The sequence below is a fragment of the Sparus aurata genome, chromosome 21, assembly GCF_900880675.1.
Source record: "Sparus aurata chromosome 21, fSpaAur1.1, whole genome shotgun sequence".
Classification (NCBI taxonomy): domain Eukaryota; kingdom Metazoa; phylum Chordata; class Actinopteri; order Spariformes; family Sparidae; genus Sparus; species Sparus aurata.
This window is the reverse complement of record NC_044207.1, coordinates 32,466,729-32,493,095: the sequence shown is the minus strand read 5'-3', so window position 1 is coordinate 32,493,095 and position 26,367 is coordinate 32,466,729. Positions and strand designations below refer to the sequence as shown.

The following is a 26,367-nucleotide window of genomic DNA, read 5'->3' as shown; positions in this document are numbered from 1 at the left end:
GAAAAAGCTGTAAAAGTCACTGTACACGACCTGGTGAGCAGCAAACAGCAGACAGACTGTTACAGCCCCTTGGGCCTCTCATCCATGTTCTGCAGTAATGTGCTTATTTCTGTTCAACTTCTCACGTCTTGTAGAGAGAGAGAGAGAGAGAGAGAGAGAGAGAGAGAGAGAGAGAGAGAGGGAGAGAGAGAGAGAGAGAGAGAGAGAGAGAGAGAGAGAGAGAGAGAGAGAGAGAGAGAGAGAGAGAGAGAGAGAGAGAGAGAGAGAGAGAGAGAGAGAGAGAGAGAGAGAGAGAGAGAGAGAGAGAGAAGCCGCTGCCTCATCAGAACTCCACCATGCACGTAGATGAGACGTGACAGTGGACCGACTTGAACCTTTTTTAAGTTTTAAGTTATAAACCATTAACTTAACTTCCTTGTGGGGCAGTGGCAGTTCTAGACCAGTTTTAATAGGGGGGCCAGGTTGGGGCCGGCTTTTTTGTTATGGGGCACATACAACCCGTAAAAAAGGATAAATCCCTCATTCAGACAAAGCAGTGTTTACAATTTCATCAATTTTGATTGGGTAGTAAACTGCTGAGACACTTTATTTCTGCCTTTCCCTTCAGAACAAAATCATAGCAAGAAATCTGTCATTGTATTAGTAATGCAGACTCACTGTCAGGGGGGGCCACAGGGGGGTCCAGACTCAAAGTTACGGGGGCACTGGCCCTTGTTGGCCCCCCCTAGAACCGCCCCTGTTGTGGGGGCTAACAAGTCGCCTTCCACTTCTTCAATGTGCTTAAATATAAGTCATATTTCAGAAGAGTGACCATCAAGCTAACTGCTTGTTAATGAGAGTTAATAATAATCTGACAGCTGTCTGTGTGGCTGTTTATCTGCCACAAATCTTAAACTTCTTCCAGATATTGAGTTTACTGTAACTTTACTGTTGTAAACATTGTTGTTCCTACTAACAGTCACAGTAGTCATTTCGTGATTTTATCACATTTTAAGATGTGTAGCCTGTATTTCTAGTTTGCCCTCCAATAAATAGCCTAATAATAAACCAGTGTTTCATTGCTTTTTAAGAATTGCCGCTGAATTGCATGTCTTCCAAACCTCAGTGTTATGATAATGTGAATAAACTCATGTTGACAATAATTTGTTGACACAAAAGAAATGGCAGTTACATATCACTCACAGCTACACAGGATACACCGCTAAGAAGTTAGCTTACTATAAGTACTTTGTTTATTGATTTTACATTATTAATCTACATATTGTGTTATTAAGGCCTGACAATTTTCTCAGCACGCGCTATGCACACACACGCACTGCCCTATTCTGACTTTGAGCCCCTGCCCCTCTATAATCATGTGCACGTCCCTGTTCTGCTATACCTGCGGCCTTGGTGTTTAATTCATCCCACCACCGGCCTGTTCAAAGCTTCGCGTTCAGGTAATTACGTGGGTTGTTTTGTTTTGCCAAGGGGAAATGGTTATTGGTCTTGGCTTGCATTATCGCTGGACTTCCTTAGTTTTGTGTTCTTACTTTGGTGTAATTTATCTCCTATACTGTGTTGCTCAGTTAGTAAAATTTGCGCAGTTGTGTAAATAATGGCATCACTTTTTGAAAAGTTTGTGGAGAAACCTTCTAAGGTTGTGTTTGATGTATTGACCAAGGACCAGTTGATACAATTGACTGATCATTACAAAATTGAAGTCCTGTCTATACGTCTTAGAGGGGATGTTAAAAGACGGTGAAGTCGGCTTTATGTGCTATGCGTTTGATTGAGGCGTCTGATTACGCATCTGAGGAGCATGACAAAGAGCCTCCCGTTTCGGACGCAGAGGAAAATCCTCTGTCTTCTACACCTGCGGGAAGCTTGACTTTTGGAGAGCAGAAAGAATTGCTTTGTATACAGTTGGAGAATTAGTCTACTGGAAATCCCTATATGGCCCATACAAAACCCAGAAATGTTGTTTCCGATTAACTTTTATTATCAAAATGTCATCTATAGGTTTAGCATATGAGATTAAGCTTGGTTGCTAAAAGTTGCATGTTGGGCAATTTGCGTAATTAGTATAATGAGCTTATTAAGGGGAGACACTACAGGTGAAGAATAGGGCCATTTTTTAAACTAATATATATCACCATGAAACTTCCCTAGTTGATAACTTACATTAAGACAGTTCCTTTTTGTATTATGAGTTTTCTGAAATTGTATGTTTAAATATGCAAATGAGGCATTATCCAATTAAAAATGCACTAATTTGCATACATTTCCAGAACATAAATCTAAACACTGGATAAGTCCAGGTTCAAAATTCTTGTTTCATTTTGTTGACATATTATAGCCAAAGGTTTTTAGTGAGGGAATTTTGGATATCTCTTTTTAATCACTCCATAAATCAGAAAATACTGTCAACAGCCATAAAAAAAAAATGTTCGCCCTGTTATTAGGAATAGAATTTTATATAAATCAGGCTATGAATGATATATGAACAAACCCCTCTGTTAAAACCTTCAGAATATAGATAGGAATAAAACTGCAATGTTTGGTGTATGTAAATGCTACTGAAGTGGAGATTTTTGGCTCAGTTTGAGAAAAAACTCAGTTTGAGAAAACGGCCTTTAAACAAATGTATTGTATAAGAAATCTATAAAAGGAAATTGACAAAGTGATTTAAAATGAACACCTAAATGTGTATTTTGGATGTTTTCTTTTCACTAGTCTGAAAGAAGACATGTTATGGAAGCAAAATAACCCAAAATCTCAAAATGGACAGTGCATAAAAAACAATGTTTTTGCCTGCCATGTTTCCCCTCATTGCGAGAAACTGAACATGGCTATAATTTTGCTTCTAGTTAACTTTGAAAGTTGATCTAAGAGTCTAAGTCCATGTTTGTGATATCCAGAAATCTCAAAGCGCCAAATGTTTCATAACCCCCCTCCTCCACCTTTCTATAGATTTCTTATACAATACATATAAAGGCTGTTTTCTCAAAATGAGTTTTTTTTCTCATAGTCTTAGCCAAAAATCTCCGCTTCAGTAGCACTTATATAGACCAAACTTTCCAGTTTTATTCCTATCTATATTCTGAAGGTTTTAACAGAGGGGTTTGTTCATATGTCATTCATAGCCTGATTTATATATCATTTTATTCCTAAAAACTGGGCGAAAATTGTTTTTTTATGGATGTTGACAGTATTTTCTGATTTATGGAGTGATAAAAAGAGATATCCAAAATTCCCTCCACAAAAACCTTTGGCTATAATATGTCGACAAAATGAAACAGGAATTTTTATCCTAGCTTTATCCAGTGTTTAGATTTATGTTCTGGAAATGTATGCAAATTAGAGCATATTTAATTAGATCATGCCTCATTTGCATATATAAACATACAATACAAAAAAATAATTGTCTTAATGTAAGTTATCAACTGGGGAAGTTTCATGGTGATACACATTAGTTAAAAAAATGTCCTTATTCTTCACCTGTACTGTCTCCCCTTAATTAGCTAATTATGTTAATTACTCAAATTGCCCAACATGCAACTCTTAGCAACCAAGTTGAATTTCATCCACTAGGCCTATAGATTACATTTCAATCATAAAAGTTTATAGGAAACACGATTTCTAGGTCCAAAAAAATTTCCAGTAGACTAAATAAACTTCTACATCAAATGCAACTCGATGGGCTTTGGTTTAATAAGGAAAATTAACACGCTCGCTGAGCATTGGAGCAGCAAAAGCCATATATGACAGATGACTGGTAAGCCTAATCAGGTCATCAAGCCTGCGCCTTTGCAGCCAATGCTCCTTTTGACCATTTACAGTTGGACAGTTGCCTACTTCTACAAGTGGTTCTAGGTATTTGTTAACCATCATGTGCCAGGTGACACATTACCCCGTCGCCTACCCACTATGTTCTGTTACAACCAGGTCCATTGTAAGGGCTCTTTCCCAGTTCATCTCCGATTTTGGTATACCAAAGACTGTCTAGAATGACTGCAGATCCAATTTTTTTTCTTGTGTATTTTCTCAGGTTTTGAATCAACTTCATATTAAGCACCACAAAGCCTCCGCGTGCCACCCTCAGAGCCAAGGTGCCCTCGAGCGTTTCCACCAGACCTTAAAGTCTCTGCTTCGTGCTTACTGCATGGAGTTGGGACGAAGCTGGGAGGAAGGATTACCTTCGTTGCTCCTTGCTTCAAGAGAGGTGGTACAAGAAAGTACAGGGGTCAGCCCAAATGAACTTTTCTTTGGCCATTTGGTGCGTGGTCTTTTGGCTGTACTGAAGGATGGTGCAGGCCTTCAGGAGCCACCAAAACCTTTGTGTGATTACGTTAATGGTTTCAAAAGGTAGTTCGCTTGGCATGCGTAAATTTGTCTGTCACTCAGGCTAAGATGAAGCAGCGCTAGGGCCGTGTATTTGCATTAGGGGATAAGGTGCTGAATCTTCTGCCAGTAACCTCCTCACCATTTCATGCAAAGTTTGCTGATCCATACACTGTGATCAGAAAGGTGTCAGATATTAATTATATGATTGCCACTCCTGACAGGAGAAAAAGCTCACAGCTGTGTCACGTAAACCTGCTTAAGTCGTATCATGAGCGTTCCGATACACCTGCAGGTGGCGCGGTTGCACAACCTGTGGCCTTAAAGGGATAGTTTGTGTTTTTTGAAGTGGGGTCATATAAGTACATATCTATAGTCGGTCTAAAAACATCTATAACAGTTCAAGTGTACGTTATATAGAGAAAATTCACACCGCTTTACATTGCCGTCAGACTGCCCTTTCTTTTGGCAATACATTTTCTCAACCGTGGAACCTCTGTATCCCTACCGGTTGCGCTAATGTGTAGGAGGAGGTTCTACATTGCAATATCTCCTTAAAAAAGGACTGGCTGAACCCTCCTTGTCAGTCTGGGTCTGTCAGTCTTCACCGTGTCTTCTTGTTAACAAGCCAGATGGTACGTTCCGATTCTGCACAGACTCGAAAATCAAAGCCTGACAGTTTTCCACTTCCAAGGATTGAATGCTGTATAGACCAGGTGGGGCAGCCAGGTTTGTTAGCAAGTTTGACCTCCTCAAGGGTTACTGGCAAGTGCCCTTGACTGACTGTACAAGACAGGTTTCATCTTTTATTACGTCACAGGGGTAATACTCCTCCTATAAAGTTATCAGTTTTGGATTGAGAAATGCAACAGCCACTTTCCAGTGCCTAATGAACACTGTGGTTACTGGTCTGGAGGGCTGTGCGGTGTATTTAGACAATGTGGTGGTCCATAGCAATAGCTGGGGGGCGCACTTAGACATTACTAGAGCTCTTTTCCATTGCCCTATCTGACACCCAATTGACCATCAACCTCGCAAAGTGTGAGTTTGCAAGGGCGTCACTTACTTGGGAAATGTGGTTGTTCAAGGACAAGTGTGTCCTATTGGGACCAAAACTTTGGACATTGACCGGTACCCCTCACCTACGAGTAAAAAAGAGCCGATGTGCTTTTTGGGCATGGTAGGAATTTACAGCAGTTTTCACCTGATCTTTTCTTCTGTGGTTGTGCCGTTGACTGACCTCTTGAAGTCCTCTGTGAAGTTTAACTGGACTCCTGTCTGCCAGTTTGCTTTTGAGAGTATAAAAGCTCTCCTCACTTCCTCTCCTGTCTTGGCTGCGCCACAGCTGAACCGGCCTTTCAAACCGCACGTTGATGCTTGTCAGGTTGGAGATGGTGCTCTGTTGCTCCAGGAGAATGAACAGGACATTGACTGTCCAGTCAGTTTCTTTTCCAGGATGTTTGCTTCCTATCAGTCAAGATATTAAAGGGACACAAAGGGCACATTTGGTGAACTTGGTGAATTAGGTATAACAACAATTGGTGACTTTTGGTATTGTGATCTTGTGAAGGGGGAGGGTGTTACAGCCCATTGGGCCTCTCATCAATGTTCTGCAGTAATGTGCTTATCTCTGTTCTCACGTCTTGCATGCCCAGTCCCGTGTGTTCCTGAATGGGGATGTGCCAGTGCATGGGGCGTCTCCCAGCCGAGGATATGAAGTGGGCCTGGCCTTTGAAATGAGTAATTAATCCTGTTAATATGATTATTTACCTGAGAATCAGAGGGCTTACCTGTTTTATACATTTGTCTTCAGAACATTTCATTCAGGTTTGTTTCTGTAGTTGTTGAGTTTCCCAACAGTGAAGTCTGAAGGCTGATTCACATCTTCAGCAGCAGCAAAGTCATTTTTCTGACTGACAAAGAGAAACAAGAGTTTGAGCTAATCAATGTGTTTGATATGTCCAGGTAATGTTGGAGTGTAAACTTTCTTAAATCCAACAAAGATCCAGACAGATCCACTGATGTGAGCTTGTGGCCTCCACACAGTGAACAGTCAGTACGTTTACATGCACAGCTTAGTCGGATTACAGCCATAGTTCGACTATGCTGCTCAATCAGACAACTGCAATTATCCGAGTATACATGCTGGAGAGAAAATCGGATTACTGTCCTGTCAGCATGTCATACCCGGTACGCTAGGTGGCGCTGTACCCATTTCAACTAGTGGTAACAGAAACACCTCCGGCTGACCTCTTTATGTCACCAGCAACAACAAACTGCCTCTGCATTCCCGAAAGATGGCGTAAGAATAGCGAGACAAAGCTACATCTTTGTACATTTTGTATATGGTGTACATGATAATTACACAAACTAGATGGACTTTCTTGCAGTGATTTCTGAGGAAAGACGCCGCTGCCGCCGTTCTTCTACTTCCGGCTCACGGCCCCGGGAAAGAAATCTCACGCCTGCGCAGAATGCAAAATCCCATCCGATCCGATAGAACGTACATGCACGGGTAATGCAATCAATCGAATAATCGGGGTGCTTTAATTCGACTAAGTGAAAGCCGATCTGTTCCGATTTTAGTCAGACTCAGGTGTATACATGCATCTTAAAAATCCGATCATAGTCGGACTAACACAGTAATTCGGTTTTCTTGAGTGTCATGTAAACACACTGAATGATGAAACCCACCTGTAACTCCACTAACTAACTGGACTTAATGAAATGGTCATTAGCTTTGAAGTCATTCTCTGAATGGTGTTGAGCTGCTTGTCAGCTTGTGTTCTTACGATACGATATAGATATTCTCCCTGTAGAGTTAATTTGACTTGGACTCAAATGCTGTGCACATTAATGCCTCCAAGTTACAGGAAAATAAACTACATAAAACAAAACAGCATCAGCTGTGTCAGTCACAACAATCAGCTGCACATCCCAAACATTACACACACCTGTAATAAAGAACACCATGAAACTGTTTGACCCCTTCAGCCTCAAGCGGCTTTGTTCCAAAGTTTTCAGTTTACAGTGGGGGACTTGTATCGTTTGCCACTGGGCGAGAGCTTCTTATTGCCCTTTGGTCACAAAATGTAGTCAACTTTAGTCAATTATTATATAATGAATGAGTGAATAATGTCTGCAGGGTAAGAATATTGATAAGACAGGTGTAGAGGTCAAACAACCTTTCCACCTTACCTGAGGGGCAGTGGTGGCCTAAAGGCCTATAGAGAAGTGAGCTTGTGACCGGTGGGTCGCTGGGGTTTGAAAGTAAAAGGCAGCTGTTGCCCCTCCCTCTTTACCAACAATGAAGTGCCCTTGAGCAAGGCCCTGAACCCAAACTGCTGATTTGTTTATCTAAATTGCGACTGTGATTCATCAAAAGGACGACGGAGGCTCACTCAGTCATATTATGTATCTCCTATGCAGATTTGAGGATTTTTGTGGCTTCTCTGCTGTAATCACCTCACACTGGTTTCATCCTCATTTACTTCACTTTCTCTGTCAGCTTTGTACATTATAAATAATAAATAATTGTTTTTGTAGCAGGCTATAACCATGTTTACTTCGGCTGTAATTTTGGAGGGGGACTGACTCACATTTGGAGCCTCCAGTGGCCGTTAGAGGAACTGCAGTTTTTGGTACTTCAGTGTCGGCTTCATTCACCATAACTGTTAGTGACATCAGCCAGTCAGTCAACTCAGCAAATGTTTGGTTGTTATGACCAGTGTCGGGCACGTTACTTTTAAAAAGTAATTAGTTATAGTTACTAGTTACTTCTCCCAAAAAGTAACTGAGTTAGTAACGGAATTACTCCACTATAAAAGTAGTTAGTTACCAGGAAAAGTAACTATTGCGTTACTTTTATTTCTTCCCCCTTTTGAGCTCGGCAGTCATTTTAGCTACTCAGCATCTACATCTGTATTTAGAAAATGTATTTCTGCATGGCGGACCGGCTCCTGTTCTCCCCGATATTTTGCCAGTGAGTGCTCTGAAGGAGTCTGAGTCAGCTGATGATAACGGGAGCAAGTTCTCAACAACATACCTGTCTATCATTGCATTCAGTTCAGCCTGTGTCACAAGTTTTTGTGAAGCTGTTAGCGGAGCTCACGTTAGCCACACCTGACCTGCTGTCATCATCAACAGCGTCAACAACGGAGTTTTTGGCCAGTGTTAGTTTTGTAGAAGCGTGTGCCACTGAGAGATGATTCATTAGATCAAAGTTGCTTACAACAGACGTGGACAAAGGAGATTAAAATCGTGTCTGTACTTCCACTTTGAAAACGTTAACTTTCCCTCCGGACTCTTTATTGCTGCAGCTCACCTCTGCTAGTTTGTGTGTATGAGACTGCTGCGTGCGTGTGTGGCTTGTGTGTAAACCGAACATTGCCACTGATTGGCTTAAGAACTCTCACTCAACGTTAGACAGCCAATCACCATCACCTATGCGGTTGCCCCGCCCCTCCCTCCTTCCTCACCGGAGGAAAAAAAAACACAGCTCTGCAGGCAGCTCCGGTTGCTGAGAGCCGAGTCTGATGACAACAGCTTCAGTTTGTAACGCACCACATTTAATAGTCGGTAACGGTAACGGCGTTGTAACGATGGAAATAGTAATTAGTTAGATTACCCGTTACTGAAAAAAGTAACGCCGTTTAGTAACGCCGTTTATTCTAACGCCGTTATTCCCAACACTGGTTATGACTAACTTCTGGCAGCTCTTCCAAGCACTGCATTCATATTAAAGGGATTCAGTGTCGTGTGAAAGCGAGCAGTCAAGTTCTGACCTCAGCACTCATAGAGCAAACAGTACTTATTTTTTCCATTTTATCTGTGTTGTAAACCAATAAAAGAAATGAACCTTGTTCTTGTGACTGTACTTGTTTCTTATCGACCACACCTCACTCTGTTCTTCTTCCAACTCAAAGTCAAAGTATTTACTAACTCAGTTTGTCTGTTTTACAGTTCAAGCAGTGGTCAACAGTAATTGATAACCCACAAATGTCGTCTTGAATCAGATCAAAGTTAAATTTTTTTTAACTTTCTGTAAAAATTCCACCCAAACACACCACATACACAACAATGATGAGGTCACGATAATGTGAATACACCTTGATGGAACGAGGAAACATTATCATTAATGAACACACTCCAATTTGTCATTTACACCCTGAATCACACGTCCAATCACAAGAGTGCTGAGGTTTTAACTCATTTGACCTAAAAATAAGAGACTCACTGTGATTTAAGGTGACTTGATCAAAGAGTAACAAATCTTGACTGTGTTCAAACAATGTTAGCTGGACGAGATTAACAGGAACATTTTACTGCCCAAGGGCCTGTTGGTCTATAACAGTGGTCCTCAATAGGCGGCCCCTGGGACGCATCCGGCTTGCTGGTCTCCTATTTGTGGCCCCCAAACTATTATTCCTTCACCATGTGTTTTGGTTGGGTCGGCACATGTATACCGGGACTGGTAGCCATGCCAACGATACTCAGACAACGTGTTACTGGGTCACTCACTGCTGTGAGCGCAATTTTTAACTTTCACTTTCGTTTTTGGAGCAGTTCGCATGTTGACATTCTGCCAGCTGTAGGAGCCTAGATTGCAAGAAAATTGCGTGTTCCAAGTTCACTGCTAAGAGAAAAGTGGACAATGAAAATCAGTAATTCAAAGAAGAATGGACTGAAAAATGTTTATTCTCCCTCCAAAAAGCACAAGACCCATGTGCTTACTATGCCAGGAGACTATTGCTGTGATGAAGATTTCCAATTTGAAATGGCATTATGAGACGAAGCATAGGAATTTTCAAGAGACATTTTCTCAAAATTCAGAGGTAAGAACAACAAAAATTAATGCACTGAAATCGTTATATCAAGCTGCAAGCAGGATTCTTGTCACATCTATGACACATAAAACAAAAAGCAACAGAGTGCTCACTTAGAGACTTAGAAACTTTGTTTTATTCAACTGTTTGTTCAAGTGGAAATGACATTTTATTTTAGTTCGTATTTCTGTTGTTGTTTTGAATGAAAATGACATTTTGTTTTGAATATATAATATATAACATAATATTATACAGTATTATTGCATGTAGCCTGATCGACCTCGATACATAGACCTTTGAGTCATTGAAAAAAATGTAAGATTTGTATTTGAGTACCCCTGGTCTATAGAGTCCTGTTGGTCTCTAGAGTCCTATAGCCTCCATATATGAATAAACAACAGAAAAAACCTAGTGTACTTAGAGTAGGAAGGTGTGTGTGATCCTCTGAGGCTCTTCTGTGGTTTCTGCATTTATATTGTTACTGAAGGACAAACTCCACCTGATCTGTAATCATTGGATGTAAGGAGGGCAGAATACAAACAGGCTGATTCATCAGAAGATGTGACCTGTACACTGATGTCTGACACGTGGAGGAGGGGAAACAGCTAGCTAACAGCTCTGTGAGGCTCTACTCAGTGCTAAATGCTAACAGTAGCATGTTGACGTTTATCAGGTTTAATCTTTATCATGTTCCCTTTGAGATTGGCATTTAAGTATGCTAGCTTCTGCTAATTATCAGTAAACACAAAGTCCAGCTGAGCTGAAGTCATTAGTTCTGCAGGTAATCGGTCGTAAACCAGAGAGTAAATAAAATGGATGGAGCCACTGTGATTTCACCCACAGGTGTCTGAAGGTGGCAGCAGCTGTGGCCATCTTGGTAGTACTTGACTCTGCCTGAGTCCCAGCTAATCAAAGATGGTGGAGGAGGTGGAGCTGAAGCTGCCCAAGTAGTTAAACAAGCCCACCAAGCTGGCTAATGCTAATACATTTCAACAGCTTCATAACCAGTTAAAAACTCCACATTTAAGTCAAAGTAATTAAGTATTTAAGTAAATAAACTAGTCTTACTAAATGTTCACAAACACCTGAGTTATGATGTTAGTTCAGCACTTCAACATTTATCACAACATGATGTCAATGTTTTGATTTGTTCTCTTCACCATCAGATTACTTTCTACATGTGTGTTCACATCATCACAGCAGAACTGCTCTCTTCATGTTTCTCACAGTTTTGGCTCAGTCTCATCTTGATCGTTATCAGACTCTGACATTTCTCTTTCGGTATTATACTCCAGAGATTACGCTATCACTTTCCACAACGCAGCCTGCAAACGATCAAATCCAACCTCCAGTTCTATATTTATATCTTCCATCTTCTCAAGCATTGTCATTGTCAAGCTTTTGGTTTCTATCACATTCAAAGCATTAAAGAACATCTTCATGCTTCTTGTCCCCATGTTCCAACACATCTGAACAAAGCCTTAATCTTCATCTTCATCCTCCTCCATCATGCTGCCTCCTTCAGAGGATTTACTGTCTACAAACAACGCTGAATTATTGAATTTGAAGTGAACTGACAGCCCGTCTTCTGTTTTAGGACATGGGACACCTGAAGCTGTGATCGCCTCTAGAACTGGTGGAAGCTGGCCGTCTGCAAATGTCACCAGAACTCTGATGTTTTCTGCCACATCTTTGCCAAAGATTGAGAGCACAGAGTCACACACATATTTCTGTGTTGGTGTGAGTCGAGCTAAAGAAGCCTGAGCTACAAAACACACAGCATCAACTTCACTGACACCACGTTTATCAGTGAATAGATTACGCAGCTGTTCTGTGAGCTCCTTGTCTCTCTTTATGCCTCTTGTGTCTCCAAATCCTGGAGTGTCAACAGTAACGATGGTCAGTGAGTGGTCTATTTTAAACCCCTGCTGGTGGTTGATCTTGTACACAGTGACTTCAGAAGTCTGGCTTTCAGCTTGTGACCTCATCTGATCCTCATCAACTAACTGAAATCTAAAATTGTCCTCCCACTCTATACCAACAATATACAGTAGATAGATAGATAGATAGATAGATAGATAGATAGATACGGCCCTCAGCCCATGGCTGTGTCCTGTGTGTAGTGGGTGTGTCTGTGTGTTGCAGGTTGCAGTGGATGGCTGATTGGGAGCACGTGTGCCTGGCTCTGCAGCTGATTTAAGCCTGCTGGTTCAAGTCCTCTCTCTCTCTTCCTCAGGATCGACACGCTGCTGCTGCTACCGCTGTTTTGTTTTGTTCTGTTCTGTTCTGTTCTGCACCAGACAACATGCACCCCACATTTGACATTGCATACAAGCACCCTCCCACACCACTGACATACACTTCCACCCTCCATTGTACATTCAATTTGTGTTATAGTCAATAAATATTAACTGCCTTGTTTGATCACGCATCCAATAACCATGTTTTGTTGCGGCCTTGGAGCCAGTAGTAACAAAGTTTGGGGCTCGTCCGATAGTTGTGGGGTTTGGATGCCTTTTTTTTTGGTAGGTTAGCCTACTTTGGTCTGTGTTGGTGCGGAAATTTGGCATCTGAGTTTGGGTAATTGGCGGCATGTGGTAGTGACTGAAGGAGGTTAATTGATCTTGTGCGGCAAGTGTCGTCAGGAATGCGGGGTTCCCTTCGGAGACCCCTTAGTGGATGGTGACATGTGTCTCCATTTATGGTGCTTTTGTGCTTGAGGAGGTGTGGAGCCTTGGTGTGCAGGCATGTTTCGAGGTTGTTTTCATTCATGCGTACTGGGTCCTTGTGGGAGAAGGTGAGTGTTGATTTAAATGTGTGTGTGCATGATTCTGATGGAGTTTCTCCTGGTAGGTTTAGCGGCGTTTCCCCTTTGGGACTCGTCAGTGGGGGGGTTGTTAGTGTTGGGGTACGGTGGTTGAGAGCATCCCTTTACCCTTTTCCTCAATTTTGCTCGGGAGCACTGCCCGTGGTTTAGAGGTGGTGGCCAGTTTACTGGTTGCTGCTTGCGGGCCAGCAGGCTCTAGGTGCATAAGTACCCGCCACGACGCCTCATGAAGACTAGGGGGGAGTTATTCTAGTTAGGTTTTGGTTAGGCAGGTAGCTAGTGGAGAAACTCCAAACGGAGGCGGTATGCCATAAAGCACACAGGTGGGTCCAGTCCTTTGTATTTTATCTGTTCTTCTCTCGCAAGTGTATAGCTATGGATGAAATAGTTAAGAGATTTTTGGAGAGCCCATCTGAGCAGCTTTTGGGTTTATCTTTTGAGCAGCAGAAGGATTTGCTAGTATTGCGCATGAAATTGGAGACAGAGAAGGAATTGTCTTTGGAGAAAATTAAGCAGGGAACTGAATCTGTAAGACTGGAGCTGCAGAAACAAAAGTTGCAGTTGGTTCGTGAAGGAAGAGCAATGTCTGATGTTTTGACTGATGGTCCCTTTGTGTCTGAGGGAAATCAGGTGAATTCTGCTGCTGTGAATGATTTGAGGGATTTGAAGCTTGTCCCTGAATTTAATGAGCGAGATCCGGAGATGTTTTCTTTAATGTTTGAGCGTCTGGCGGACGCTCAGGGGTGGTCTGAGGCCACGCGTACGTTATTGTTGCAGTGTGTGATAACCGGCAGGGCGCAGGAAGCTTATTCGTCCTTGAGTAGCAGTGAGTGTAGGAAGTATGCATCAGTAAAATCAGCTATTCTGAAGGCGTTTGAGCTGGTCCCTGAGGCTTGTCGCCAGAGGTTTAGGACTTGGAGGAAGGGTGAAAAGTCTCATATGGAGTTTGTACGGGACTTATCCACTTATTTTGATCGATGGCTGCTGAGGTTGATGCACATGATGCTCTGCGTGAGTTGGTTATATTGGAACAGTTTAAAAGCTCGGTTTCAGAGCGCATTGCAACGTGTATATATCTGAGCGCAAGGTTAAGACGGCAGCTGAGGCAGCCGCTTTAGCTGATGACTATGTGTTGACGCACGATCGAGTTGGTCCTGTTCCCGGTAGCGGGCACAGGGACAGATCCTCAGTGGGCGGTGTGTGGTCTGGGCACCCGGTAAGACCGGAGCAGTAAGGGAACGAACGTGGTGCTTGGGAGTCTGACAAAGTGTGGAACCATTGTCCCAATCGGCAATGGGCATTGTGCCTATCTCTGAAGGTTTTGACAGGGGGTGAGGCGGGGCCACAGGCTTCCTGTGATCAATGTTGTTTGTGTGTATTAATTCATCTATACTCTGTTCCAGGTGCTTTCTGCTCTCCCTCTTTCCGCTTAAATGAGCTTCTTGGTACCAGTTGCTGGGGATGGAGAGGGGAGCTAGGGGCCTATGAGGGACAGACGTGAGGTTTTTGATTTTTTTTTCTCCCTTTTTTCTCATTATTGATTGATATGGCTGAAAAGCGTTAAGGGTAGTTGCTGAGGATAGAGTTGGGGACATGGATGCCAGGGTTCCGTTTGGGGCCATGACTTTATGGGGGGGGGGGGGGGGTGTTATGGCCCTCAGCCCATGGCTGTGTCCTGTGTGTAGTGGGCTGCAGTGGATGGCTGATTGGGAGCACCTGTGCCTGGCTCTGCAGCTGATTTAAGCCTGCTGGTTCAAGTCCTCTCTCTCTTCCTCAGGATCGACACGCTGCTGCTACTGCTGTTTTGTTTTGTTCTGTTCTGTTCCAGACAACATGCACGCATTTGACATTGCATACAAGCACCCTCCCACACCACTGACATACACTTCCACCCTCCATTGTACATTCAATTTGTGTTATAGTCAATAAATATTTACTGCCTTGTTTGATCACGCATCCAATACCCATGTTTTGTTGCGGCCTCGGAGCCAGTCGTAACTATATCTATCTATAGTGGGGCAAAAAAGTATTTAGTAAGCCACCAATTGTGCAAGTTCTCCCACTTAAAAAGATGAGAGAGGCCTGTAATTTTCATCATAGGTACACTTCAACTATGAGAGACAGAATGGGGGGTAAAGAATCCAGGAAATCACATTGTCTGATTTTTAATGAATTAATTGGTAAATTCCTCGGTAAAATAAGTATTTGGTCACTTACAAGCAAGATTTCTGGCTCTCACAGATCTGTAACTTCTTTAAGAGGCTCCTCTGTCCTCCACCCGTTACCTGTATTAATGGCACCTGTTTGAACTAGTTATCAGTATAAAAGACACCTGTCCACAACCTCAAACAGTCACACTCCAAACTCCACTACGGCCAAGACCAAAGAGCTGTCAAAGGACACCTGAAACAAAATTGTAGACCTGCACCAGGCTGGGAAGACTGAATCTGCAATAGGTAAGCAGCTTGGTGTTAAGAAATCAACTGTGGGAGCAATTATTAGAAAATGGAAGACATACAAGACCACTGATAATCTCCCTCGATCTGGGGCTCCACACAAGATCTCACCCCGTGGGGTCAAAATGATCACAAGAACGGTGAGCAAAAATCCCAGAAGCACATGGGGGGACATAGTGAATAACCTGCAGAGAGCTGGGACCAAAGTAACAAAGGCTACCATCAGTAACACACTACGCCGCCAGGGCCTCAAATCCTGCAGTGCCAGACGTGTCCCCCTGCTTAAGCCAGTACATGTCCAGGCCCATCTGAAGTTTGCTAGAGAGCATTTGGATGATCCAGAAGAGGATTGGGAGAATGTCATATGGCCAGATAAAACCAAAATAGAACCTTTTTGGTAAAAACTCAACTTGTCGTGTTTGGAGGAGAAAGAATGCTGAGTTGCATCCAAAGAACACCATACCTACTGTGAAGCATGGGGGTTGAAACATCATGCTTTGGGGCTGTTTTTCTGCAAAGGGACCAGGACGACTGATCCGTGTAAAGGAAAGAATGAATGGGGCCATGTATCGTGATATTTTGAGTGAAAACCTCCTTCCATCAGCAAGGGCATTGAAGGTGAAACGTGGCTGGGTCTTTCAGCATGACCATGATCCCAAACACACCGCCCGGGCAACAAAGGAGTGGCTTCGTAAGAAGCATTTCAAGGTCCTGGAGTGGCCTAGCCAGTCTCCAGATCTCAACCCCATAGAAAATCTTTGGAGGGAGTTGAAAGTCTGTGTTGCCCAGCGACAGCCCCAAAACATCACTGCTCTAGAGGAGATCTGCATTGAGGAATGGGCCAAAATACCAGCAACAGTGTGTGAAACCCTTGTGAAGACTTACAGAAAACGTATTTTCCACCATAATTTTCAAATAAATTCTTTAAAAATCAGACAATGTGATTTTCTGGATTTTTTTTTCTCATTTTGTCTCTCATAGTTGAGGTATACCTATGATGAAAATTACAGGCCTCTCTCACCTTTTTAAGTGGGAGAACTTGCACAATTGGTGGCTGACTAAATACTTTTTGTATGTGTATATATATATATGCACATTTTAAAGTAAAAACACATCCATATTTCCTAGTTTTAAACACATGAGGCTGATCATTCTTTGAATCCTTTGAAATGTTACATCATTTCCGTTTCCCTGAAACATTTAGCCTATATATAGTTTCAATTGCTCAAAAGACACCATAACCACATTCTGGTTAAATGCTGATTTCACAATCAGAACATCACTGAATGCAGATGCAATAATGAATAAATATACAAACACATTTGCGAAAATACAGACTGGGTTTGTTGTAAATGTGCAGCTGTTTGTTAAACAGGTAACAGAGAGAAAATCACAGACGCAGTTTAAACTTTAAAGTTGTTGGTTCACAACAAAAGATGTTTAATGTGTTTAACAGAAGCTGTGCTCGTATGAAAATGAATAATCAGGATATCAGCAGGAGCATCACATCCCGACACTGACAGATACTGAACTCAAACCTCAAAACCAGACAGCAAAGCAGATACAGATCAGCTGTTAGTTTCTCCAGAGATCAGCGTTTAAAACATAAAGCCATCATCCAGCAAAACCGACTCAAGAAATTTCAACAGATATGAAGGACAGCAAAGGTTATAACGTAGAGCACAGACAGCAGCTGAAAGTACAGCTGCAGAGTACTGACTGCATCAGAAATCATATCTTTATTTGAAGATATTTCTTAAAATAAAGATATGATTTCTGATGCAGTCAGTACAAACACATCTCTCCCTTCAAGAGCTGTGTGCAGTTACAAAGGCAGTACATCACTTTAACTTTATTAAGTTAAATCTCTCGACTAGTTTTGGTTCTGTGTTATAATTTAAACATATATAGATAATGTCATTTTTCATCTGATGTCTCTACAGATGTTAAAGCCGACTAGGCAGATCCAGCTGTGATCAGCAAAGGATGTCGGCACTTCTCACAAACTTGCATGTGTAAATTACTTTAACATGTAAATGACTCAAGTCAGACCAACTCCACTGTTACAGTAAAGAACAACAGCCCAAAACCAGTTCATGTGGAAAATCACCCACCAATAACTGTTTAAATGTACCTGCAGACACATGATTATTGTTTTATGACACAAAGGTGACCATTTCCCTTTTAATCATCAGTTAGTGTTAACAAACCTCAGGTGATAAAGTTCAGGAAGAAGTCCTCCTCAGTGAGTTGACTTTATTTCAGTCACAGGAAACATTTGGACGTCGCCTCAGTGAGCTGAAGAGGACAGACAACATTCAACAGATCAGTCTCATGATTTAAACCTTCATAAACATCTTAAAATACACAAACTACTTGTTATCTGAACCTCCTGACACAGGGCAACCCCTCACACGAACGAGCGGCAGATTTATTTCCAACCACTTTTAGAATCTTTCTGTGAGACCAACTGAAAGTCTTCACTCCACAGATCTTATGTTGTTGTCATATTAATTGTTTTCTAGATATGAAAAAAATCAGATTGTGGTCTAAACTCAATCTGACTAATAAAGTTACTGAGTACTCACCAGTGTTCAGATGAGATTCTGCTGTTCTGCTGAGAAAAATCTGATGGATTCAGTTTTTAACTCCTCTTCAGAGAAAGACAGATTCATCTGGACTGCAGCTCTGTGTCTCTCTGACAAACTGACTTCCACTTGAGGAAATAGAAAATGTGACGTTGACACTCTCCTCCTTCAGCGTTGCTCCACCTCTCATTGTCTTTACTTCTTTATATCCTCTCTCCCTTTTTCAAACCCCAAAGTTTTAAGTTTATTACATTAACACTTTTATACAACAACCCTAGTTATTAAAAAAAACACACACAAGAGAATTGAAATGTTTTTTGTTTTTTTTTTCAAATCCTTTTCAATATACTGCACACTCAATCTGAAAACACTACAAAAACAAAATATTTAATGTCTGCAGTGATGTTGCTAGGTCCCTGACGCATTAAAATCTGAAAGGACGCACTAAACTCATTATCCATGCGTCCCGGGGACGCACCTCATTTTTCCCATGAAAAATGATACGTTGTGAACATTAAACAACTTGTGTTTAATCACAGTAACTGGCAAAAGAAACCTTGTTGTTAGCAGACCGGACAAGCGCTGTTTCAACCCTCTGCGCATCTACTCGGCGCAGATGTGATCCCCTGTACAAAGTATGGCGACATGCAACTAAAACAACGAGCCCATCACCGCTGATTTCATTTCAACAATTAAAAATACGAACTTCATAGTAAATAAACCCACATTTCCACAGCTCGATGCTGTGCTCATTCGTGTCGATTATGTTTTAACGTTTAGGGGACGTGCTGTAATGAAATAAAAAACTATAAATTGAATGGCAGCCACCATTTTGGTATGCCCAAATGGCGTCTGCGCATACATCGCGCTTCCAACGAGATCCAGAGTAAGCAGGAAAAGGACAATGCAAAAATGCCACCAAAGAAAAAGATAAAACCTATTGCAGGTCAGCAGATTATTTGAATTTTAGTAATTTATTTTGGTGCCATTTATGTTGCTACAACAATGCTGTTTGATTTGAATGTCATATGTCATGCCACTGTGACAGCTGTTTTGCAATATACTTTTCAGATTTGGAATTTTATTTGTTTAATTTCAGATACATTTTGAACATCATGAATATATCAGTTTATTATAACCATATCATACCACCATCAAAGGAGTTTAACACTCAATAAAATTTAAGAAATAGAATAATATAAGAAAGAAAGAAATTTTTTTAACTGGGGAGTCGGGACCCATTGAATTTCCCAGGGACCCAGTCAACTCACCACCTGTGGGTCCCGGGGACTCACTACATTGAAAACCTATCAACATCACTGTGTCTGTTTCATGAAATACTAGTGCATTGCCTGGAGGAAATATGTATTCCAATAGAAAAGTGGGAGGTTAAGTAGCTTTTTCATGGATGGCCAAATGGGGCTGTGTTTGAAGGTGAGATGTCAGGGATATTTAGGTTTGTTGTGAAATTTAATATGGTTCAATGTGTTAACATTTTATCGCTATGAAACGCATACCAACAATAAACCCATAGGCCAACATACTTAAACACTCCGGTTGTCATGATTCAAACATTGGCAACGCAAGAACCATTCAAAGTTGATGGGATGGTAACAGCTGTAAGAGCTAAGCAGGGTTTGATGAAGTCAAACTGAGAAAGTAACAATGGGCCCCAATAGTTCTGAAAAACTGAACGGTAATTGTAAGCACCAAAATCAAAAGGGCCTATAGAAGCCCAACATGCCAGTGAGAAGGTAGAAACCTGAAAAACAGTTTTAGCCTCAGACAACGCGTCTTAGCTAGCTGCTAGCAATCCCGCCAGATGAACAACGTTAGCAACGCACCAGACATGCTAGCAAGAAAATAAACCAAGCAAAATGCGATCCTGCAACTAATATGAAAAACCGCACGTTAAAAACTTCATAATGAACACCAAAATAAACTACTGAACAGAAGTCTAACATAGATAGACAAATATAAGCCTAACATGCTAACAAGATAGGAACTTGAAACACGTAGCCATGTTTTCGCCTTAGCTAGCATTGGCAATGGATTAATAATGTAAGTAAATAGTAAACGCACCAACATAAAGTTAAGCCTGGAGAAACACTTTGAGACATAAGAGTGTAACTTACAGATGAGTACAGAGAGTATCCACACATCCAGAATGTGTTAAGAGGGCTAAGAGAGTAAAGATTTTATGGATAGCCTACATCAAGAGTGTGTAGCGTAGCAGCTAGCTACACACCAACATCCACAGGAACATCCACAGATTCTGATTCAAGTTTGTTGTCCTCACGTATCTCTCGCATACCATCTCTCCACCAGAATCAGCTCAGTAGCCAGAATAAAATGTTAACATTTTACACTTCTGCAAACCAAGAAGCAGATACCTTCAAATGTCTATGTGTCATAAGTCTTGCTGACATTTCTACATCACACGTCCAATCATGTTCACAGCACATGTATATCAGCTGACTTTCATTTCAGGAGGTGGAGGGGATTATGAAAGTGTGACAGCTGACTACTGTTCGAGAGAGTGTTTCCAGCTACACAACAGCCATGTTACCACACAAATCAATACAAGTGCTCAGAACAACTTCGTGTCCTCCTGCAGCCTGAAGTACAGAGCTGAACAGTGAACTAGATGTGGGAGGATCACTTGATCCAGTATGGTTCCAGTGACACAGGAGGCACATCAGTTTAACTTTATCAATTTAAATCTCTCGAGTAGTTATGGTTCTGTGTTATAATTTCAATATATAGATAATGTCATTTTTCATTTGACGTCTCGACAGCGAAGTGAAACTCTCGCCAAAATGCACCCAAGGGTCTTTCTGTGAATGTATATGAGACAAACCTTCGTGTAAAAGCATAATTATGACTAAAGAGGTACTTTTAAGATTTACCGTAGTTTCGTTTTCGGGCAAACTCATTTTCAATGGGAGTGCTACGGGCACTTTTACGATAGCATCAAAATCTCTATTTTTAAAACAGTAAGAAGTCTCGACACAACATGAAACTTTGCTGGTAGTATCACCAGGGTCTCTACACATGAACACGAGCATTGAGAACATTGTTTGTGTACACAGAGTTTACTAAAAAGAAGCTTTTTGAACAACTCATGTTAGCAGTAGCTTGTTCCGCGATCTCAGAATGTGACGTAACCTGGAGGACAGTTAAGCCTGATTTATGCTTCTGCGTCGCGTCGACGGCGTAGCTACGTCGTCGACGCAGGCCCCTACGCGGTAGCCTGACGTGCGCCTCCAAAAAATCGAGACGCGAACGGCAAAGAACTGTGATTGGTCCGCTCAGAACGTCTTTTCCGGTCAACAGTATAACAACACCGCCATGTTTAAACATTTGTAATAACAGCATTTGTTGTTCAATATCCACAAGCTCCATCTCCAAAAACACCCGCTACATCTCAGTTGCCATTGTTTACTGTCTGACCGGAAGAAAACCAAGGAATCCGATATGAACCCCCCGAAACCAAACAAAGACACAGCCACACCCCCCTAGCGGCTTGGCGGTGAATTGCAGAACAATGCGTTCCCTCAACGCAGAACTTCGAATGCTCAATGACGGGGTAGGGTCGACGAGGCTTTAACCAGGCTTTAAGGTGGAACTACTGTCTTCCAGCAACAACTATCCACGAGAGAACTCACGAGAGACTTTTCCGGTTTTTGATTTTAGTATTGTTTCTTATATGAGGCTCCTTTTTCAACTTCAAGGTCAATATTGTTTTTCACTAACGACAAACAACAAATTATCCTGCATTAATATGGAACTAAACTTTAGGAGCGTTCCACCTTAACTGTCCTCCATTTTACATCACATTCTGAGATCGACACTTCTCAAAGCAAAGGGTGGCCATTTTGAAGAATTTAATTCAGATTCAGATTTATTTAACACTTTTTTGTTTACTACATAATTCCATATGTGTTCATTCATAGTTTTGATGCCTTCAGTAAGAATCTACAATGTAAATAGTCAGGAAAATAAAGAAAAAACATTAAATGAGAAGGTGTGTCCAAACTTTTGACTGGTAATGTATATAGATAGTCATTTTTCATCTGACAAACTTGTGCATGTAAATTACTTTAACATGTAAATTACTGCTGCTGCTGCTCAAGTCAAACATCTCCACTTTTATGGTAAAGAAAAATATCCCAAAACCGGTTCATGTGGGAAATCAGCCAGCAATAACTGTTTAAATGTAGCTGCAGACGCGTGATCTTAGTTTTGCCTCTTCCTTTAAACCATCAGATTAATTGTTAACAAACCTCAGCAGATGAAGTTCAGGAAGTCCTCCTCCTCAGTAAGCCGACTTTATTTCCATCACAGGAAACATCTGGACCTCGCCTCAGTGAGCTGAAGAAGACAGACACCATTCAACAGATCAGTCTCATGATCAAAACCTTCATAAACACAAGAACATTTTAAAATACGCAAAGTAACCTCCTGACACAGGGCGTCTCCTCACAGGAAATAATTGCTGAGGCGTTTCCAACCACTAGAGTCTTTTGTGAGACTGAATCACCTGAACGTCTTCACTCCACAGATCTTATGTTGTTGACTTATTGTTTTCTAGATATAAAAAACATCAGATTATGGTTTAAACTCAATCTGACTAATAAAGTTACTGAGTACTCACCAGTGTTCAGATGAGATTCTGCTGTTCTGCTGAGAAAAATCTGATGCATCCAGTTTTAAACTCCTCTTCAGAGAAAGAGAGATCCAGTGTGGATCAAGTGATCCGCAGATAACAAACTTGAACACCAACACATTCCAGGTGAAAGCAGCCACATCGACTACGTCCAGACTATTATCATGTTACTAAAGACGTACTTCAACACATTAAAGAGAACTTGGCTGTAATGTTTTGGGACATTATTAATTCATTATCTATAACTGCTCATCCTTTGAAGGGTCGCGGGGGGGCTGGACTGGGACACTGGACGTGTGGCGGGGTCCACCATTTCATCACAAGGCTGACGTATAGCAACAAACAGCCGTTCACTGTCACATTCACAGCTACAGGCAATTTAGAGTCACAGATTAACCTCGCTTGGAAATTCCACAAATAAAAAGCCCTGGGTCTCCAACCCTGGACCTTCTTGCTGTGAGACAGCAGAGCTACCCTCCACTAACCACTGCGTACCATGCTGCCCTACAGACACATCATTAAGATGCTCTTTAATTATTTAGACAATTTTTTGAAAGTGTTTTTCGTAAAATGTAAATAGAACTAATATACATTATATATACACATAAAAACTTGGATGAAAGTGTTTTTCTATAGAGTATAACAGTAACATAGAGGGAAAAAATGTACTTGAAGAAATAATGGTGTCTCCAGAAGGTAAAGTCTGACTGCACATCACACACTCATGTCAGGTCCATCTCTGCTGGCATAACGGTCCAGGAAGTAATTCAGCAGTTGAGAGCAGGTCCTCACATGAACCCGGGCTGTCTCTGCAGCAGACACAAATGTGTTTTAAACTGTTGCTACATGACCAGAGAGAAAAGCGCCTGTGTTTTTGTCTTTAACTCTCCAAGTAGAAAACCTACAACAAGCACATTTCACCGCAACAACACTCCTGTTGATGGGTGACATACTGCGAGCTGGGTGGGGGCTGGTTTAGACTCAGTGTTCACTTTGAAACTGGAAACAGTAAAACAGCCAGCTAACAACAAACAATATGATATTACATTTTACGAAAAATATATTTGTGCAAACAGTTTAGGTGAGAAATAGGAAGTGTAGTAACAGAATCTTGGTTTATAGTTTATCTGACTGCCTTCTTTAAAAAGTTTGATCAGAGAAAGAGAAAGAAAGAGACAGAGGTGTTTTCACATTTAAAAAACTACAAACCACTTCCCTTTAATGTAAAAAACACAACACTGCACAATCAGACAGTCACTTGTTCCATTCAATATCCTCAAATACTCATTACTCAACATGACAGTGAGCCCCCCACTGTGCATCAGAACTCCAACATGCAAACCTGCAATAATCCAAATGAACTGGGTGAATATAGCTGATAGTAATACTGATAGTAACTTTCCATCTGAGACATAACGCACCCTGAAAACACCAAACTACAAAAACCTCAGAGGAAAATGTTGAAGGTTTGGATGCAGTGAGAAAGTCTCTCTGGTAAACAGAGATTGAAGCCACCACCGACCTTCCTGAGTCAAACTGGATCAGAAGGTTCAGGCCCGCCGGTAACGGTACCTTTGAAAACAAGGCCACAGCCACGACGCACCTCCTGCCTGCCTGCAGGCCGAATGATGAAGCTTAATCCTCAGAGCGCACTTTAATTTACATTCTTTAATCTCATCGTGCATTCTTTGTTCAGTGGACTTAAATAAAAAAGGCACAGAAGAAGATTTGTGTTGTCATGTCACTATAGACGGTACAGGTCTGCTGTGTTGTATTTCATATGAATACAATTAAAATATATGTTTCCCATCTCATAATATATCAGACTGTGAGCCTCCGTCTGCTCATCACTGAGTCCAAGGACATTCAGTCATTTAAAACATCTTGGTTATTTAATTGTTCTATAAAGGTTATTTGGGCATTTTTCTGAAGTAACAAGTAAGAAGTAGTGTAATAAGTACTATTATTACTCAACCCAGACAGAAATACTGTAACGTAATATATTACTTTAAAAGGTGACTGGTACAGACCTGCCAACCTTGTCAAAATATTTTAAGTACCACTTGTGTTGTGCGACTTTTGTAACAATTTTTTCTGTAATTTCCCCATTCACTGGCTGGAAATCGGTTATAAAAAACAATAAAACCTATATTTTTGATTACAATACTTTTAATAAAGAAAATATAGACGCAGGTCGCAAGCATGGCCACTGTTCTTAAATTTTTTTCTAAAACTTCTAGGGGACATGGTCTGCTGCCCTGTCCCTCCCTGTCTTCTTCTCCCTCATCTGCCATGGCAGTGGTTGCAAAACTTACTACAAAAGATTTGTTGGCTACATGTTTAAACTGTATAAATAATCACATTCCTCCTTTTATACAGGCCTACTCTATCTGCAATGGATATATATAAAGGCTAAAATACACAAACACACACACAGCTGCCCCTTCTTTCTCTTTTTTTCTTTGACGATGCATTGGGGTCATTAGGGGAACATGATCGATAGATTTGCCAAGAAAAAACACCTCGCAAATCTTTTTTTCCACTTAGACTTCGGCTCGAATGTTTCCACAGTGAAAGTAACGTCACGCGCAACGGTTCATATTTACCAAAAGCTGGCAGGTGCGCTGACACACACACACACACACACACACACTTTACCTTTTTAAGCGCCAACTCAGAGACGTTCTACTATTGTAGAGACAGATCACTCTGATCATTTTGAATGGGGAAATCTGCGACGCCAAAGATGGCGCATATCCCGCCCCTTTCACCATCAGCCAATCACCTGCATTGTCACAGCCGAACCGGGAAAATCAAAGCCCACAACAACAATCATGTTGTTTCACCAGCGCATGTGCACAAGTAGTTTTTACGACAGCGAGAACGTCTCTGGTACAGTCATTAACGGCACCGGAGTAGTGTCCGAAAGTCCGTTTTTCTTTCTGCCGTTGAGCTCACTATATAGTGCACTATGTTGGACTCACTATGTAGTGACAACGGAGTAGGAATGAGTGGGTGATTTCGGACACAGCCCCAGAGCACAGCAGCCGGCACAGATTCAGCCGTACGACGGACGTCCCTGTAGGAAAGCGCGTTTTTAAACATCATTTCTACGGTAAAGTAGAGTTTTTTGGTTTTATGTGTATCTTATTTCACTGGCGAGCATGTCTGTATGTTTTTTCCGTCCTGCTATCACGTTAAAGGGTGGATTTGACCATGCCTCCATTCATTTAGATAGGGGTCTGGTCTCTTTGGGCTTTCGAGGTGTCGCCAAGATGGCCGCCGAGTGGCATGACTTGCCTAGAAGGACTTTGGCCAACTGCCACGAGTGGGGAACAGAGGATGGAGAGGGAGGCAGAGGGCAGTAGGAGGCAGGGAGGAGGGGGGCGGGATGTTCGCTTCGGTAGACTCGTTATTCTCGCTTTTCTACAATGACTGTCTGAAACTGCTTCACCACGCTGCTGCATCGTGTTGTCAGACGTGAGTACCGCACGTGCACATTTGAACAGAACTCACATGTCCGCAGCTTTTTGCGTAGTTTAGAGGGCCGAGTCGTACCAGCGTATTTAGATGTCAAATTGCGTACTTGCTACGCAAAATGCAAACAGGTTGGCAGGTCTGCTGGTAATATGTAATGTATTGCATTTTGAAGTAACTTGTGCAACACAGTTTAGTTTTG

The 26,367-nt window shown here is 41.6% G+C and overlaps 1 protein-coding gene across 6 annotated transcripts in view; it reads right to left on the bottom strand.

Moving 5' to 3' along the window:
- Positions 1-18,337, bottom strand: part of LOC115572035 (uncharacterized) — a 30,484-nt gene extending 12,147 nt beyond the window's left edge. For 2 of the 6 annotated variants that reach the window (XM_030401791.1, XM_030401795.1), the window contains exons 1-4: positions 18,020-18,337; positions 17,642-17,729; positions 6,114-6,236; positions 5,528-5,790 (exon numbers count right to left, since the gene is read on the bottom strand). The gene's annotated coding sequence lies outside the window, so the exon portion shown is untranslated. Of the gene's footprint in view, positions 1-5,389; positions 5,466-5,527; positions 5,791-5,963; positions 6,237-17,641; positions 17,730-18,019 lie in introns of all 6 variants that reach the window. The other 4 variants (XM_030401792.1, XM_030401794.1, XM_030401796.1 and 1 more) reach the window with 4 other exon arrangements.
- Between the last annotated feature and the right edge of the window lie 8,030 nt (positions 18,338-26,367).